Genomic DNA, 19081 nt, shown 5'->3' with positions numbered 1-19081 from the left:
CTCAGGCTGCCATTGACAAAAAGATGATGGACCAGGAGGTTCAAACCACAGATATTAACTTCTCACAATTCTGGAGCCTAGGAAGTTCAAGAACAAGGTGCCAGCCAATTCAGTTCCTGGTGAGGGCTCTCTTCCTGGCTTGCAGATGGCTGCCCTCTTGCTGTGTCCTCACAGGGAGGAGTGAGAGTTCTGGGTTTTCTTTCTCTCCTTATAAGGACATTAATCCCATCTTTGGGCTCCACTCTCACCATCTCTTCTAATCCTAATTACCTACCCAAGGTCCTACCTCCAAATACCATTGCACTGAGGGTTAGGGCTTCCACAGGAATTTGAAGGGGAAACAAATATTCAGTCCATTTGTATGAAAAACATACCATTTCCCCACTTGTTTTCTACTCTCCCAATCCCAACTCTGAACTAGCTAATTCCTACTCATCCTTCAAGAGGGATTCTTTCCTGATCCTGGTGGTTAGTATCCCACCCCTAAACTTTACATACTTTCATAACACCTTTACCATCACTGAAATTGCTTTTGTAATTAGTTCTGCCCGTTATTCTTTCTGCACCAAAAGCTTCACCGACATAGAAGCCGTATTTGTATAGCTCACCATAGTTTCCAGTTCCTAGCACAGTGCTTGATGGACAGCACCTCCAAACAAATAACTAAAGACAGAAAGAAAACAAACAAACAAAAATCCCAAAGCAGGTGAAATACTAAAACCTAGGATGCTCAGAGAAGGATATAACCACAAGTATGCCCTGAAGCTCCCCACTGGGGATCTCCTGGTAGATGCTATTACGGTGTGTACTAATGACTAGATGCTCTAATGATAATATTAGCTAACATTGATTGAGTTCTTAATTTATGTCAGGTACTGCATGATATACTTCTTACATCAATGAATTCTTAAAATCATCTGCTGAGGTAATAGCTATTCATATCTCCATTTTTTGAAGAGATTAAGTAAATGGACTAGGGTCACACAGCTACTAAGTGGCGGGGCCAGAACTCACACACCAGAAGTTGAACCTAAAGGCTGTTATCTACAGTCCCACATCGTATTGTCTGTTATGAGTTGGGGAGAAGGGAGCTAGACTGTTCACCCTTCCTCAGGTGATGTGATAAGAGAGTGTGGCCAATAAGCCTGATGTCTACAGAGTCTCCATGTCGAGATCTAGATTCTCAAGAAATCATTCAGAAGCAGAATACCAATTGCCAAATAATTCATCTCTGTTCTTTTTGGCAGATGGGAGCTGGGCACGTTAACATTAGGTCATAAACGAGGAAACAAAGAAGTTAAAGATTGTCTCCCCAACATAGCACAGCCATCTAAAGTTGCATTTTAATCAACACACTTCTTTTAAAATTCACAAGCATATTAGTCATTCATACCTCAGTATGAACGATCTTGAGCCCATAAGAAAATTTTTTTCTGATATTGTGTGTGTGTGTGAATATAACAACTGTAGACTCCAGGGCCCTCCAGTACAGGGTAGAAATGAAAGAGGTAACTCTAAAAAGAGTTTGGAAAGCAATAAAATTTGATAGGGCCACTAAATACTTGGTTCCAGAAAGGTAGGTGGGATTAGGGCACTGGATATGAAGTGGGAAGATGCCAAAAGTAATTGCTACCCGCTTTGCAATTACTCCCAGGGCCCAGAGGCTGAGAAAAATTATCCTAAGGGCTACCTTTGGCACTGGAAACTTGCAATAGAGTTTTCATGAATAATTCACTTTGCCAAAGTAGAAGTAACCATGGTTTGTAGTTCACTTTCTTCCCATTAATTTAATCTATGGCTTTCATTTTGTCTATCTGTAAAAACAAAAGGGATGCTAATATTTAGTATGAGCCAGGGAAGTGATTTATTAGGTAACATTTATAAATCATTATTTATGGCGCACTAATAGTTTAGCAAAAGCCTTTTAAAAATAAGAGTTTTACTGAGAACAGATTCTGGAGAAAAATAAGCATTCTATACATAGTCGACTGCATTTTCTCTCTTCTAGAACAGTTAAAATTTCATCTACCCAATTTTGATGCATGTACTCAAGTGCCAGAGAAGGCTCAAAATATAAAGTCCATCTGTCTAATGGAGGTTTGGCCTATCAATCAAATTTGTCATTACTTGGATTAAGTTGTTGGGTTGACCAGGTTTTGGAAAATAAGAAAGGTGAAAATGCCGTAACAAATGATGGTTAATTAGAGAGATTTGGGCTAATGAACTTCCTCCAGTAGAAATCCAAGATATTTTTCCTTGGACTCCCTTTAGGGTTGGTAGAAAGAAAATATGTTCTTAAAGGTGGAGCCTCCGTTCCTGTCCCTTTGGCATCCTCTGGAGGCATCCGCCCGGGTCATCATGATACTGTCTCAGGGCCTGGCTATCAGTGCCCTCATGACTAATTAAAAACTTGCATAACAGCAATGTTAAAGGGCTTGGAGTCCTTTCCCTCTGAAAGCAGGACTCTGGCTCCAAGTTTGGAGCTTGGCGATATCAAGCTAATTCTACCACATGGACATGGGCTATTTTTGGGCAAAGCCAACTCCAGTGTCTCACTCCCTATAGTGGGAACAGGATCTGACCTTGGTTGACCCTGGGTGGCCTGGACATCTGGGCTTCTCTTGAGAAGTTATGCCGTGCAGTTCAGGAAACAATGAGGAGTGTTGCCTGCAAGGGTCGTGGTGCTGGAGCATCCAAATACATCTAGCACCTCTCACGAAAGGGATTTTTACATCACCCCAGAAATGAAGGAGTGAAAATCCTTATGGCTTTTCCTATTCTGTTCTCCCTCTCTCAGAAGAATGGGACAGGGTGGTGAGATAAGTGAAATAGCAAAATTGGTCCTAAGCCGATGCATAATATAAATAACATACTGATTTATTTAAAAATAAGTTTAGTTACTATTTTAGCTCTGGGAAAGTCCTACGTGTCCCTGTAAAGTCATTGTTTCTAAGACTGGGAGCATCTCGAAGGGAAGGGAATTGCATACTTAACTGTGCATGTGTATCTCTCTGACTGAGCCAGTATTTAATATATAAATATGAATTATTTTACACCCAATGAGTGAAAGGAAAATTTAGTTTAATTTGGAGATCATTTTGCATGAACACATGATTATCAGACATGCAAAGTAGGTGCTATTTTTCCACAAAGCACAGAATGTTAGAGGAAAGAAACGAAGGAGAAGGAAGTGAGTTGTCACCTAATTATTTTCCTCCTTTCCTTGGGTGAGGTGTAAAAGTGATCATGCAATTCTATCCAAGACTACTTGCTCACCTTATCCCAGAAACACAAGGCTGGCAGCCTTCTCTGTTCCCATGCTGTCCTTCCAAATACATTCTGGAACTCCTGCATTCTATTCTCTTTTAGTTTAACCTCTTTCTCCTTATTCCTGCCAAAGAGAGCTAGGCACTGCAAAGACGACAAGGAAATCTTGAAGAAACGATGATAATGTAAGTTCCTATCTTTTTTATATCATTTGTCTATTGAGGAAAGTAAAAGTTAAATTCCTATGGTTTTGAAGCATGGTGAAATAACGATAAAGAACTTTTCAACTATAACTAATTCGTAAATGCTATCGAAGCACTCAAAGAACATCAGGAGTGGAGTGATTATTTCCTAATTGGTTTGAGCCTAATGGATTTTAATTATGAATGAAAACACGCTCAGCAATTTTGTTGCACATATTGTCCTTGTGATCTAGTTAATTGTCTATATTCAAAAATTATTATATCAGTATGTCATTCAACAAACATTGTTGAGCCCTTATGTTGGGTCCTGGACCCTGTGAAGCATAGGATTAAAATTTAATATGAAAAAAGATTTGGGGAGTTCCCATTGTGGCTCAGCAGGTTAAGAACCCAACTAGTATCCATGAGAATGCAGGTTCCATCCCTGGCTTCACTCAGTGTGTTAAGAATCTGGTGTTGCTGTGGGCTGAGGCGAAGGTCGCAGATGCAGCTCTGATTTGGATTTGACCCCTAGCCTGGGAACTTCCATTTGCCATGAGTGCAGCACTAAAAAAGCAAGACAAACAAACAAAAAAACCAACATGCTTCAGGCATGAAGCTATATATGTCTTTTACAAATGGTAGAAGAAACACAGTGTTAGGAATGCTATACATGTTAAAAAGAAAGATTACTGTCGAGTGCCATAATCATGGAAGCTCTTCAGAATAGATAGCACTTCATAATGAAATACAATTTTGGTCCACAAATTGCTTTATGTATATGTCTGTTCTCCTTAACTACACCATGATCTACTTGTGGCTGGACACCGAATACTATACTTGGGTTTTTGTTTTTGTTTTTGATTTGTCTGTTATCTTTTATTCTTTTAGCAAGGATCAGCTGCCTAGGAGGACCTTCATAAATAATTATATTTTAATACTTTCTAAATGGTAAGACAAAAGTCAGAACAAATGCCAGCAATTCCATCTGTACCTTTTAGCTGACTAGATTCCAACAGCGAGATTTTCGATGGAAACCGTGAGATGGCGGATCCTTCCAGTTCCTTGCTTCTGTGTTGCTGGCTAGGAAAATGGAATTCTAGTTCTCATTTTTCTACTGGCTTAATCAATGAAGTGGATCAGGCTTCAATTATCTCACCTAAAAAATCAGCCTGCTAGCATCTTGAAGATTTAATAAGTATCATTTTATGTCCCCAAAGAGCTGTGAGGATATTGGGAAAAACGTTATACCAACACGAGGTGCCGGTATCACTACCACAACTTGTGTACTGGTGTTAAGTTCATTCTTGACAATGGTGCAGAGGTTGCTATAGAAGCATCGCCATGGCTTTAATTTTTCACTTTTATGTTTCATCTGGCTCATCTTTTTGAAGTCATTTTCCTTGTTTAAAGAGTTTTGTATTGTACCTTTTCTCTCAAACTGGTTTTAGTTTCATGGATCTACTTCCCTGGAGGAAGCTGCATGTGGAAAAAGCTAAGAACCATGGACCTTCTAATAATAATTATCCTCTGCTCTTTTAGAGTCTCTTTTACCTGAGGGTATCAAAGTGTTTTTCAAACCGGTTTTTATAATTACCTCCATCATACGAAAGGATAACTGCCAGTGAGGCTGAATGACTTACAGGAGGTTGACAAAAGCAAAATGCAGAACCTAAATTCACTCCCCTTTTTTTCTTCCCTGTCTCCCAGACTCCAGGACCAGGGCTCTGAGGAGATTTGGAGAAAACGGGAGCAAATCTTCCCGATCAGTGGCTCTAACGGAGACCTAAAGGTGGTGCCCTCTGACAGCTCATCACCTGAGGATATATGAACAGTAATGGCAAGACATCAATTAAGTAGGAAACCGTGGCGGAGAGGTCACTTTGGGGTAGAAAGGCTAAAAAAGGCTTTGTCAAGTGGAATTTCAGTCAACCTACCCCAGGAAATGGCTGGTTCTCTGCATGGCCTTGACTTTGCAATTTTCTTTTCTCACCTAGAAAAGTAGTTTATATTTGGTAAAGGGCAGGGGTCTACATTTTCCACAGCAGGCCAAGTTGAGGGCTAGAAAGATGGCTTTCTGGATTCTCCTTAAGGATATCATTTAAGCCCAGTGGTCACTGAGATTCAGAGTGCTTTAGCAATTGATCATCCATGCTTGATAACATTCAGATTTTCTTCCTGGGTTCTATTTGCAGAGAGAATGATATATCTCAAACTGACAAAGTTCCCCTAAGAACTGGACAAATGAAGGATGCAAACAGGGCTTGGTGAGCCAGGCATTTTGATTAAACCTGGGGTCTGAGAACTGGCAGAAGGTCCATGTCTGACTGATGGCAGAAAGGGCCTAGGGCCTCCATATTAAATGGTGAACTAGGGACCATAGAAGAGATAATATAGTGAAGATTTTCAGCCATCAATTTATTCCACAAATGGATAGGGCATTTTATACGTGGAGAGAGGGGCACTGATGGTTATCTGAATATCACTAACGTGTCCCACAGAACCTACTTGGAATAATTTTTTACTATTAATTTCACCAAGAGTGCTGAGATGCTTTATATATATAATAAAGCTAATTTCTAATTTTTACATTTAGTAGAAATGAGGTTTTTTAACATTAGCAAAATCAGAATCTTATTAAATTTTAGGAGTGGATATAACTTTTAAAACCCTTTGGTTCTTTTTCTGGGTTCTGTTTGGTGATTAAAATATTCTCATTTCAGTCTTCTTAGATTGGATTTATCATGCTTATAGTTTTTCTTAGACATATTTCGATTGTTTTCCAAAACTAGAATTTTTACAAGTTGTTTCATACATTCATTTTTATATTAACTCTTATACTTGTAAAGAACGCTGATGGTTTCTATTTTCCTGATCAACAAGGAATTATTGAGGGAAATAATGGCCATTATTTATGAAGCATTTACTATATATGCCTGGTCTTGGATTAAGCTGCATGAACCGTGTCACTTCATTCTTAAAAGAACAGCATACATTAGGCATACTGGTATTATTTGCATTTTATAGATGAGGAAACAGAGGCTTAAAAATTTAGGTCAGAAGTTCCCTGGTGGCTCAACTCAGGTTGCTGCTGTGGCCCGGGGTTCAGTCTCTGGTCCGGGAACTTCCACATGCTGCAGGCGTGGTCAAAAACAAATTAGGCCACTGATGCCACACAGCTAATAAATGACACAGCTGTCATTAAAACCCACGTCTTACTGATTCCAAACCCACTCTCTTGACTGCAACTTTAGCCTGTTTCGTAATTGATTCTTAAATTTCTAGTTCTATGACCTTCACTGTGTCTAGTTAAGCCATCACAAACCATGTGCCATTACTCTCTGCTCAAACATCTTCCGCCAACATGTCGGCGTATATATACATATACAGATATATGTATATTTGATCAAATTGGAAACACTGAAGATCATGATGCCCTACATCTCATGCCTTAAATAGGCTTAAGGAGCCTCTGCATAAGGGTTTCAACTTTAATGACTGCAATGTCCTCTCAAAAAGAGATGACCTTACTAAAGGTCACTTCTGGGTAAATAAAACTCTGCTGCTGTTGACTTTTGATTCATCATCACACTGATATTTAGTGTCAGTCCAGTGTGCTGGATGAAGCAGCAGTCTTGAGCTCTTATAAAGGGAAACAGGTGGCTGGTCACATTGGACTTATTCCCTTTGGCAGAGGTGGGGAAACTGCAACTAGTATTTAGCATTTTAATTGAAGTTGGCATTTGCAGAACCACTTTTCTCTTTAAAATTCTTTTCAAATGAGAGACAACCAAAATAGAAAGTATTATAACTCCTTCCTGTGTCATGTACATTTAGCTCCTTCAGAAGATGAGACTTCCCTTTGCTTTGACTCGAACAGCATTCGCGTGCTCCCAAGCTGATATTCAGTTGCCAAAACTAATACACGCAGGTGTTTAGCGTATCAGGGAGAGTAAATGTTTTTGTCAACTTTTTAAACAACTTCCCCCACAATCGCCAATGCTCTCCAAATAGAATCTGCTGACTTCAATGGCAGGGTCAGTGTTCCAGAGTGACTCACTGCCCCGGAGAGAACAAACAAGCTCAACAAAGGCTACTTGAAGATGTAAATGCCCTTTCCTTATTGCTGGTGGAAGCTAGGGTTTTCACAAAATAGAACTTAAAGGTCTGTGGGTGGGGGTTTCTGCTGTCTCAGATATCCCAGGGCCTCAAGAAATACACCCTCTAACAACTGTTTCCCTCCCCTACCTCTCCCAACTCCTAGAGTGCACCAGATGCATTCAGTTCCTCAGTGAAAATACTCCTGAACCTGATCCAGACCAGCCCTAACCCACGCCACTTCCCAGAAGCTAGCCTTGCCAAGGTATCCAGTAACACGCTCACTGCCAAAACCAAATGGCATTTCTCCATCTTGATGCTCCTTGACTTATGTACAGAATTTGACACTGCTGATAACCAATTACACAACTCTCTCTCCTTGGCTTCTGAGCCTCTTTCCTCATTTAGTCTTACTCTCACCTCATCTACTTTAGAGACCCTTCACCACCACCCCTTCCTCTGGCTTCCACTCACAGAGGGCTTACCCCTATGGCTTGGCAAATTAGCTTTTTCATGTTGGTTGCTTCACCAATGGCAGGGGCCATGCTTAATTCGTGTTAGAACCCCAGTGCCTAGATAGCGCTTGCAAAATAACATGACCTCAAAAAAATATTTGTTGAATGAATACATATATCTAATAAATCCATATCTGTGTTCACCTCTGTTCTCCACATTGCATCTGTCTGCAAGACAAGTTCCATAACAATTCATATTAAATGGAAATTTATCATCTGTCTTTCACTTTGCCCACATCCAACATCCATGTATCAGTAAAGAACACTGATAAATAAGAAAGCTCCCAAATAAAACACCTCACTGGCTCTTGGTTGTTTTTCGATTTCTATTTCCAGTTCCTAATTAAAGCTGCTTTTTCAGTCATGACATTTTCTGAATCTGATTTGTCTTCTTTTCAACTCTTCTGAAGGATTTTTTATAGAATAAACAAGAAAAAGCACTCTGTGTTCAATTGGCATTTTGTATAGTAACTACTTGCTATAATGTATCACAAAGAGCAGCCAATTAATATTTGTTGAGTGATAGCCACACAAATAACTGGATTATGTGAACTGTTTCTCAATTTGATCATTAATGCAGTCCAGACACATGAATTAGTGTTTCCATGTATGTTTATTTCAGTCATTTTAATGACCAAATCATATTATCTTAGAGGTGATATCGTCCAAATAATGCACTTTGTTGTTTCAGTGAAAAATAAGAACTTAACTCTATTAAGTTTGTTTTATGGTTTATAGATGATCCTTTATTTTTTATTTGGATAATCATAGACTCTTCTCCCCAGAATACCTCTTCTGCCAAACTTATCTTTTTCACCTGTCGGTTTATGTGTGCCAGACTTCTCTGAGGCCATATGATTTTTTTTAAACTTATCTGATAGATCATGTGTAAGATCCTCTTGCTCAGCTGCAAACTCTTTCATCCTAATTTTTTAAATGCCTTACTGGTCATTTTTCTCTCTTCTTTTATACCCTCTGATCGAACTGCATCTTGTGTCTTCTCACTACCCTCTTCCTTTGATCATTTTACTTCATATGTTCCATTTGGATGGATAGATGGATAGATAGATAAATAGATAGATAGACAAAATCACTTCTTGCAGACATTAAAGGATTGTTTGATATAATCTGCTAGCACCAAGAACTTACTTCCTAATAACAGATATTGTCTTTTTATTCTCTCTTGATAAGCATATCTCTTCCATATTTGTAGTAAATCAAATATATTTATATTTGAATATCATTTTATATGTGGTTTGCCAAGCTATCCCTCCTTATACATTTCTCTGTTTTGGGGTTTTGTTTTTGTTTTTGTTTTTTTGGTCTTTTGTCTTTTCAGGGTCACACTTGAGGCATATGGAGTCTAATTGGAGCTACAGCAGCCAGCCTATGCCAGAGCCACAGCAATGCCAGATCCAAGCTGCATCTGTGACCTACACCACAGCTCACGGCAATGCCGGATCCTTAACCCACTGAGTGAGGCCAGGAATTGAACCCACAAACTCATGGTTCCTAGTCAGATTTGTTTCTGCTGTGCCACGACGGAACTCCTGTTTCTCTGTTTTATTATCATCAGTTTCTGATTGTAAGCTCCTAAAAGGAAGAATTGATATTTATTAAATATAGCCTAAACAGTTTCCAGCACTCTAATATGAGAATATAAGCAAGTAAATGTTATTTATGTCTATTAACACGTTATCATATATGTATCTGAAACTGTAGGTACCTGAAACTATAAAAAAATCAATTAATTCTTTTCATCTTTCACCAGTATATTCATTCAACCTTGCTAGAGGGAATATGTAATGAAAATGGACCCCTTCCATTATTCACTGCATCTTGTTAGATCAATAGTATTTCCCATTTAGTAAAATGTGATGTCTCATGATTTTTCATAGCAATCTGTATAATTGGAAGGGATTCACTTTGATTAACATAGAAGAGTGGTAATTCATATGAGGCATCATAATGAGATATGAGAAGCCTGTGTTGATATGTCTAACCTATCTGAGTTTCCAAAATAAATACTTTTCTGAAACTAAAGAGAATACCTTTTCAATTTTCCTGATGCTTATCATTCCTTCTATTTGATTCTTTTAGTTATAAACCATAAACATTTTAAATTTCTTTCTCTGCTTATCATAGCTACACTCTTTTGCACAACATTTTAAATCTTCAATAAAATATAAATGAGCAACAGCTTCCTGCTAACCACAAATTCCCCTTCTTGTTTTGCTTTGTCTAAATGTTCTTCTTGAATGCCCAAAGGACTTTCTCTTCCTGCTTGGCACAGTCTGAAATTAGTTTGAATCACATTATTCTTACATCCAGGGTACCTGCATTATGATTCCAAGGGTAATTTGTGTCCTTTAACCGTAGAGTGCTTATCGTCAGTGCTTCCAGGGACTACAATCTGGCCTTGATCTTGCTCAGTTCATCAAGGCTGCTTGGGGGTAGAAGTAGTCACTGGCAAAATATTGGTTTCACTCCTATGACAACTCAGAAATCTATTTCTCAACCAGGCCAGTGATTTGTAACAGCGTTTTCTTTCTTTTTTTTTTTTTTTAATCATATTTGCAAGACAGTGCTGACACAAAAGTGTGTATCCATTTTTTTCGCCATTACATTCAAAGCAAGCAATTCTTTTTACCATCTCTCCTTGAACTTCACTTCTGACCTAAATATTTAGCCCTTGAGCATCGGCTAAAAATCTTGTTCTGCCTCTGTGTTTATGGGTTTTCTTTTAAGTGTGTATGTGTGTTTCCTTTTCAATGTCTCATTAAAAGATTAAGGCATGTTATTATTAGTTGAAATAAATGGGTAAACTTTGCTCTGCTTATTGCTTATTCATGCTTTCATCTTCTCCTGGTCAGATTACCCTAATGGCAGGTCATTTGGTCTGCCAAAAAAAAAAAAAAAAACTATTGATCCTAAATCTTTGTTTTGTGCAAAATCCCCATTGTCCTCAGGTGTGGTGCAGAGAGACTCAACCATTACTGAGCTGTCCTAACACTACAATACTCTTTTGTGAATAAACAGATCTACGTTAAGAAAGTATTTGTGATCCCTAAGTAGGTCTTTGTAGCCAACTATTTCCCATGTATAGTTCTGGGCTCTAACCTGGTAGCTACCCTCTCATTTCAAATCATTGTTACATGTACATTGAACATAGTTAAAATTTTACAAAATTCTTTGAAATTCCTGGCTAATAGCTTCCTGCCTTGAGTTAAATTTATGTAAACCTCGAAGAACCAATTACAATGTGGAAAAAATTGTCAAAACCTTCATTTCACATCATGTGTGAAAAAATATGTTTTGACATATTCTACATTTCATAGGCTAAATGCAGTCAAGACAGTTTCAATGTGACAACAGCTCAGAAAAAAAACAGGAGAAATTTTAATCGAGAATGTGTAATTGACTAATTTGCTGTCCCATAAGTGTTAGAGGTGGGGTCTTTCTCAAGACATCAATCAGAGTTCTCACTGCCTTAAAAAAGCTCGAAACACTTGAGCTCTAGATCAAGCCGGGACACCCTCTGGCTAGCTGGATGACGCAAGGCAACTCAGCTAACCTCTTTGTACCTCAGTTTCTTTTTTGTAAAATAGGAGGGTTGGACAATAGCAGCAACTGTCAGTTCCACCTGGCATGAGTTGGGTCAGAACAAGGCATTCCAGTTCTGGTGCCAGCTACAGAAGGGCCAAAACTCTAGGCCACATCTTCAACCAAGAGCCCCTGAAGCCAAAGGGCATGAGTGGTGCCAAAGTGTAAAGCCTCAGGTGTGCCCTGGGAGACAGTGAGGCTGAGAACTCCTGGAGCACATCTTCTCCAATATCTTCAAGGATATAAATTCTTCCACCTACAGTAGGTCACTGGAATTTTTTTTAAAAAATCAGTTTTTTAAATGACTGAGATTGTAAAAATGCAATCTGAGGCTATGCTATATAAAAAAATAGTACAGCTTTCCAGAGAACTCCACCTAATATGCAATATTCTGTGATAGTCTAGGTGGGAAAAGAATCGGAAAGAGAATGGATGTGTGTACATGTATAACTGAATCACTTTAATGTACAGCAGAAATGATCATAACCTTGTCCATCAATTCTACTTTAATAAAACTAAAAAATAGGGAAAAATAATACAGTTTTTAAGGGTTTAGATTATGGAACACTGTGAATAAAACATGTAAGACATATTGTCATATTGACCATTTTCACTCAAAGGCAGAAGAATAGAATATCAAGACTGTTCTACTTTTCCAGAGCACAGCCCCGGACTAGTGAAGCAACACCTGTTCTTGTAAATGAGGCAGATATATTTTCCAACTCTTAAAACACATGTGCTGTGTGAGGTTGAAGCTCACTTTGCATAGGGAGTAGGGGGTTGCCTGAGAAGGGTTTTGAAGCATGAGTAAGAGTCCATTAAGAAAAGAAAGGTGGCATGGGCCATCTAGGAAAAAGAAACAGATCACAAAAAGAATCTGTTTTGATTGAAGAAGGTTGAGAATTTTCTTGAACCTGGAGAATTAGAAGAGTGGAGAGCCACCAAAAGAAAAACTGAAGATGTAGAAAATAGGTGCTTATGGGATCAAGTAAAAAGCCTGGATCTTGTAGAAAATAGGAATCTTTCATGATGTTTGTTTTTATAATATTTATTTTTTAAATTTATGTATTTTCTCTTTTTTTATGAATACAGTTGCCTTCTAAGGGAGAGGAGCAAATTCAATGGAGTGCCATTTGCTCTGTTTCTTGATGGGTTTTACTAATGGGTTTTAGGTACATAAGGCTGGGAGAGGGTAATGTGAAAAACACATGAAAGGATGTTCAGCATCACTCATTACTAGAGAAATACAAATCAAAACTACTATGAGGTACTACCTTACACCAGCCAGAATGGCCATCATCAAAGTCTACAAACAATAAGTGCTAGAGAGGGTGTGGAGAAAAAGGAACCCTATTACACTCTTGGTGGGATTGTGAATTGGTGCAACCAATGTGGAAAACTGTATGGAGATTCCTTGGAAAACTAAAAATAGAATGGCCATTTGATCCAGCAATCCCACTTCTGGGCATCTATCCAGAGAAAACCGTGACTCAAAAAGACACATGTACTCCAATGTTCACTGAAGTATTATTTGCAATAGCCAAGACATGGAAACAACCAAAGTGTCCATAGACAGAGGAGTGGCTAAAGAAGATGTGGTACATATACACAATGGAATATTACTCAGCCATTAAAAGGAACAAAATAACGGCATTTTTAGCAACATGGATGGACCTAGAAATTATTATGCTAAGTGAAGTCAGTCAGACAATGAAACACAAATATCATATGCTATAACTTACATGTGGAATCTGACAAAAGGGCACAATAAACTTCTTTGCAGAACAGATACTGACTCACAGACTTTGAAAAACCTATGGTTTCCAAAGGAGACAGTTTGGGGGTAGGGGGATGTGCTGGGGGTGTGGGATGGAAATACTATAAAACTGGGTTGTGATGATCATTGTACAACTATAAATGTAACAAATTCATTTAGTAATAAAAAAATGAAAGAAGAATTTGGAGTTCTTAAATAAGGAGGTCAGAAACAGAACAATGAAGGAAGAACCCAACAAGATAAAGAAAAGCAAAAAAAAAAAAGCATTCATAAACGTATTAGTAGATATCCACAGCATAACAAAAAATGAGGGATATTTAAGAACAATTATCTATCTCTTTGCTCCATTTGAAATTATTTTCATTGCTAATGTTTTATCCACTCCTCAGCCTTTCTCCCAAATCTCCAATTTCATTGAACTTGTGTTTATGTGACTAGGAATTTTAATGTTTGTGAAAATCAAGGGATGGGCTGGGTTAGTGGTGTATGACATATTAAGGAAGTGCAGCCCAGAGACTGAGACGAAGGGAGAATTTAACTCCCACAGGCATATGTAAAAGCCTTGGGGAGGGTTTTTGACAACAAGCCATGGAATTGGGGAAGAGGAAGAAGTCAAGTGCAAGGGCAGGGGTGGCAGAGGCCCACCTAATTTCTGCTCATATTAAGTTTTTCAAGTGAGAGAGTGACATGACCAAATTCACTGTTAGATAATTTAGCAGTACAAGAATGGACAGGGACTACGAATTTTGAGGCAATGAGACAGTACATCGAAGAGTAGTCATGAGGTTGAAGAAATAGAAACTAACATTTGAAGCAAAGGTAGGTGTCAGTAAGCACACCAATGCATGGAGCTGGATAGATCTGGGAAAAGATACTTGCAAAAAGGGAATATAGAGGATCAGGGAGGTGGGGGAAGGGCTGGTGAATTAGATTTAATAGATGCCAACTTTGAAGTGACTGTGATAGAGTTAAATAGAGATGCCCATTAGAAGATTGCATATACACCTAAAAAGAGTTTGAATTCAATAGTATTTGATTTCACTTTTACATTATCTTACCCAGAATGTGGGTCCTGGAGATATGAAAATGTTTTAGTTAGCCTCCCAAATAGAAGACATAAATTCACGTCATGTTCTTTTCCCCTCTTATTGAGTTGTGCAGTTCTTTCCCTCCTTCTTTCTTCCTTCCTTTCTTTCTTCCCTCCATTCCTCTTTCCTAACTCAACCCCTATTCTTTTTCAGCAGTTATTGAAGAAAACAAAAACTCTACTATTTATAGTTTTTTTCTAAAAACTTTTAAAAAATTATTTTGTGGAAATTCCCATTGTGGCTCAGCCTGTTAAGAACCCAAACAGTATCCATAAGGATGACTGTTGAATCCCTGGCCTCACTCAGTGGGTTAGGGATCTGGCATTGCCATGAGATGTGGTGTAGGTCACAGACGCAGCTCAGATCCTGCTTTGCTGTGGCTGTGGTGTAGGCTGGCAGCTGCGTCTCTCATTCAACCCCATATGCCACAGGTGTGTCCCTAAAAAGAAGAATGAAAAAAATAAAAATTATTTTGTGAGAATGTAAATTGGTACCACCACTATGGAGAACACTAAAAATAGAACTACCAAGAGATCCAGCAATCCCAGTCTTGGGCATCTAGCTGAAGGAAACCATAAATCACTTTTTTTTTTTTCTTGTTTGGCCATCCCATAGCATATGGAGTTCCTGAGCCAGGGATCAGATCTGAGCTGCAGCTATGACCTACACTGGCAACTCAGGATCCTTTAACCCACTGTTCCAGACCAGGGATTGAACCTATTTCCTGGTGCTGCAGAGACGCCACTAATCCCGTTGCACCACAGTAAGAACTCCAAAAACAATCATTAAAAAAGATTCATGTACCCCAGCATTTATTGCAGCTCTATTTATAGTAGCAAAGACATGGAAACAACTGAAGTGTCTATCGACAAAGGAATGGATAAAGAAGATGCTGCTCATATATACAATGGGATATTACTCAGCCATCAAAAAAAGACTGAAATAATGCCATTTGCAGCAACATAGATGGACCTAGAGATTATCATTCTGAGTGACATAAGTCAGAGAGAGAAAGATAAACATCATATGATATCACTTATATGTGAAATTTTAAAAAAGAATACAGATGAACTTACTTGCAGAAAAGAAAAAGACTCACAGACTTTGAAAACAAATTTACAGTTACCAAAAGGGACTAGTTATGGGGAGGGATGCATTGGGAGTTTAGGATTGGCATATGCACACTGTGGTATACAGAATGATTGGCCAACAAAGGAACTGCTATGTAGCATAGGGAACTCTACCCATCATTCTGTGATAATCTATGTGGGAAAAGAATCTGAAAAGGAATGGATGTGTGTATAGATATATATAACTGAATCACTTTGCTGTACAGCAGAAATAATCGCAACATGTAAATCAACTACACTTCAATAAAACTTTTAAAAAAGAGAAAAAATTTACACATTAATTTTATATGAAATTTGATGAAAACATTTGCTCACATCTAAATTAAATCAGTTTTAACAGTTTTAATATGGTGATATCTGTTGTAATTTTAATTTTGAGATTTTTATTGTTATTATTAAAAGAAAACTGCTCCTGTCATATTTTATAAATTTCACATTTCTCATATTTTTACTGTTTTAAGGGGAAAATTATTCTCAAAATTATTTATCTATTTTTATCTGTTAACATTAATTTAATTCCCTAAAACTCTCTTCTGTTTTTTCTGTTACTCTTTCTAGCTGCTCTTCTCATGTGAATTTACATTTTCCTCTGACACTGAACTCCCCAAATGTAAAAGCCTAATTATATCATACCACTAAAGCATTTATGAAACTTTACTTACCTTTTTTGGTTGTTACAGTCATCTTATGGTTGTTATATAAATACTTCATTAGAATCATTTAAAATCCAAATTATTAAGCCAGCCATTTTCCCATTGTTAGAGCAAAATAGAAACACATATTGGAACTATTGTCAAAAGAGATTGAAATATACATAATAATCATTGTTTCTCCTTTAAATTAACATATTTTAGTAGAATTTGTGTTGAAAACACTAGAATTTGTCAAAAGCCATTAGAAAATAATTTAAAACTATCTTTTGAGAAATTAGGAGAATTTTAAAGACTTTTTTTTTGGGAGGGGGGGCTTTTTGTCTTTTTAGGGCCGCACCTGCGGCATATGGAAGTTCCCAGGCTGGGGGTCTAATTGGAGCTGTAGCCACTGGCCTACACCACAGCCACAGCAACGCAGAATCCAAGCCACATCTCATGGCAATGCAGGATCCTTAACCTACTGAGCAAGGCCAGGGATCAAACCTACCACCTCTTGGTTCCTAGTTGGATTTGTTTCTGCTGCACTACGACTGGAACTTCTAAAGACATTATTTTGTACCTATGATACATACTTAATGTAAGATAATAAAAGCACAATAATTTTGAAAGTGTAATGCTTGTGAGACATTAATTCTAGTGAAAAGTGCTAAAATACTTGCAGAATTTGGTGATAGTAATGAGGATTTAGTTGTATTAAATAAAAATAATATACATAAGCATTCTACTAATGATTAAATGTTTGTGTCTCTTACTATTGTCGCCACAAAAAGTTGACTTTTATACATCATGCTTCATTTTTTTCTGGAAAATTCTTTCGTATGTATGCGTTCCAAAGATTTATAATACTAACAATTTATAATGATTTTTTAAAAACTAAGAGGACCTAGGGCCTATTATGATACTTTTGTCTCTTCAAATCTCTAATTAAATTCTTCCTTAATATTTAGCTGATGTAAAACAAGGACAAAGGACAATTGAGATAACGTATCATCATGTAGGTTTTGAGATGCCTTTATTCTGGAAAAAGTTATATTTGAAAATGGTAGTCACGACTTAGAAGTTTTCTGATTATATCTTAAAATAGATGTGAATATCATTTGTTTGTATTATATATTTCTCCCATAGAACTCAAAGTATTTTATTATATGCATAATATAAGTCAGCAAATACTTATGGAGGCAGTAGATACACAATACTCAGAAATAAAGTAATGGAAGTTAGAAGAATCCTCAAGAAATTTTCTCAAAGTCTCACACGAAGGCCAGTCATGGAACTAAGAAAAAGAATATATGCAGTAATACAGTGTGACGCTCCATTTCTAAGATCACACTTTTTCCAAAATTTTATCATGTATGTATAATGGATATCCAGCATTCCCCCCTTTTGGAAGAGAATATCACCATTTGTTTAATGGTGAACATATTCTTCGGAGTGAAGTCTAAGTTCTTATAACTAGTACCTCCTCCATAAACTCTGTGTGAAAAGGTCACTGCCATTCAAGCTCACCCTTCTTTCTCCCTTATATATTTATATGTGGCACTCAGCACCCTTCCTCTGGCTTGGAAAGCCATCAAGAACTTTTATCTTAGGAGTTAGTTGCCAGTTCTGTGTAATGAACCAGTCAGCAGGATTCTAGAGAGCCATGAGTATAAGCCTGTCTCTGCCCTTTTTCTCAGACTGAGAATGTCATTACCTCAAAAGCTAGCCATTGGGAAATAGAACAGTTTACTGGAAGTTGTACAGAGCTCACCCCTATTCCTGTGTATGTACACATTCTGTTTTAACTCTAAGTCTATTGACACTGACGGTAGGTTTATCAATGCAAGAGAAATCCCTGGAAACATTTTCTTTTCACTTTTATATTATCTTAACCCAGAATGTGGGTACTAGAGGTGTTAAAATGTTTTGCTTAGCCTCCCAGGTAGAGGACATAAATGCACAGAGCCTTCAAGCATCTTCTGAACATAAATGCATAGAGTCTTCAAGCATTTCTCCCCTGTCTCCCTCCCTCAGAATATTATCATATTTGGCAAGATGAGGTTCAATTCCACTTAAAATGATGGAATTAAACAATCAGCCCATCTAATGCTTGGAATCTATACACTCTTAGAAGCATAGTTAAATTTAATCAGATATTAGGCCATAAAATTAATAGTTCTACATTTGGAGCTAAAACAGATTTTTGAGTTTCCTTTGACATTTTAAGAGTAAGTTAAAATAAATATGTAGTAGTACAGCAGGCCCATTAAACCAAAATATTTAGTGGTAATATTTTATATTTTATGGCTTTACGATGTTACAAATTGCTAAGCTATATTTCAATTTTAGTATCCTTGCATATTGTATACAATATGATGGGAAACAAAGTAGAGAAAGCAGTGTGGTATTTGGAATATAGGAAGAAGTGATTATGCCACAAATAAAGTTTACTGCTAATGAATTAAAGACAAAAAAACTGGAGTGCATACCTGATGCTGTGGTACATCTTTTTGGAACTCAATCATCCCTCAAATTATAAAGGGGAATTTCAGATTTTCCATATCAACTTTTCAACAAATGGAATATGCAAGTGTTCACATAGGCTATACCCCTTGATTTTTCTTTCCTACTTACATTAACCATATTTTAGATTATTAACTTCATAGTCTAGGGATTAATTCTTTAACCCACTGCATAGCTTTTTCTCTGACTGTTCTATTTATTTTGGAAGGAATTTCCCTTTCCAACTCTACCCCCCAGTCTTCTCAGCTGCAGTCCCACCATCAATT

Source organism: Phacochoerus africanus, chromosome 1 (assembly GCF_016906955.1).
Source record: "Phacochoerus africanus isolate WHEZ1 chromosome 1, ROS_Pafr_v1, whole genome shotgun sequence".
Lineage (NCBI taxonomy): Eukaryota > Metazoa > Chordata > Mammalia > Artiodactyla > Suidae > Phacochoerus > Phacochoerus africanus.
The sequence above is the reverse complement of the archived record's forward strand: the minus strand, read 5'-3'. Positions refer to the sequence as shown.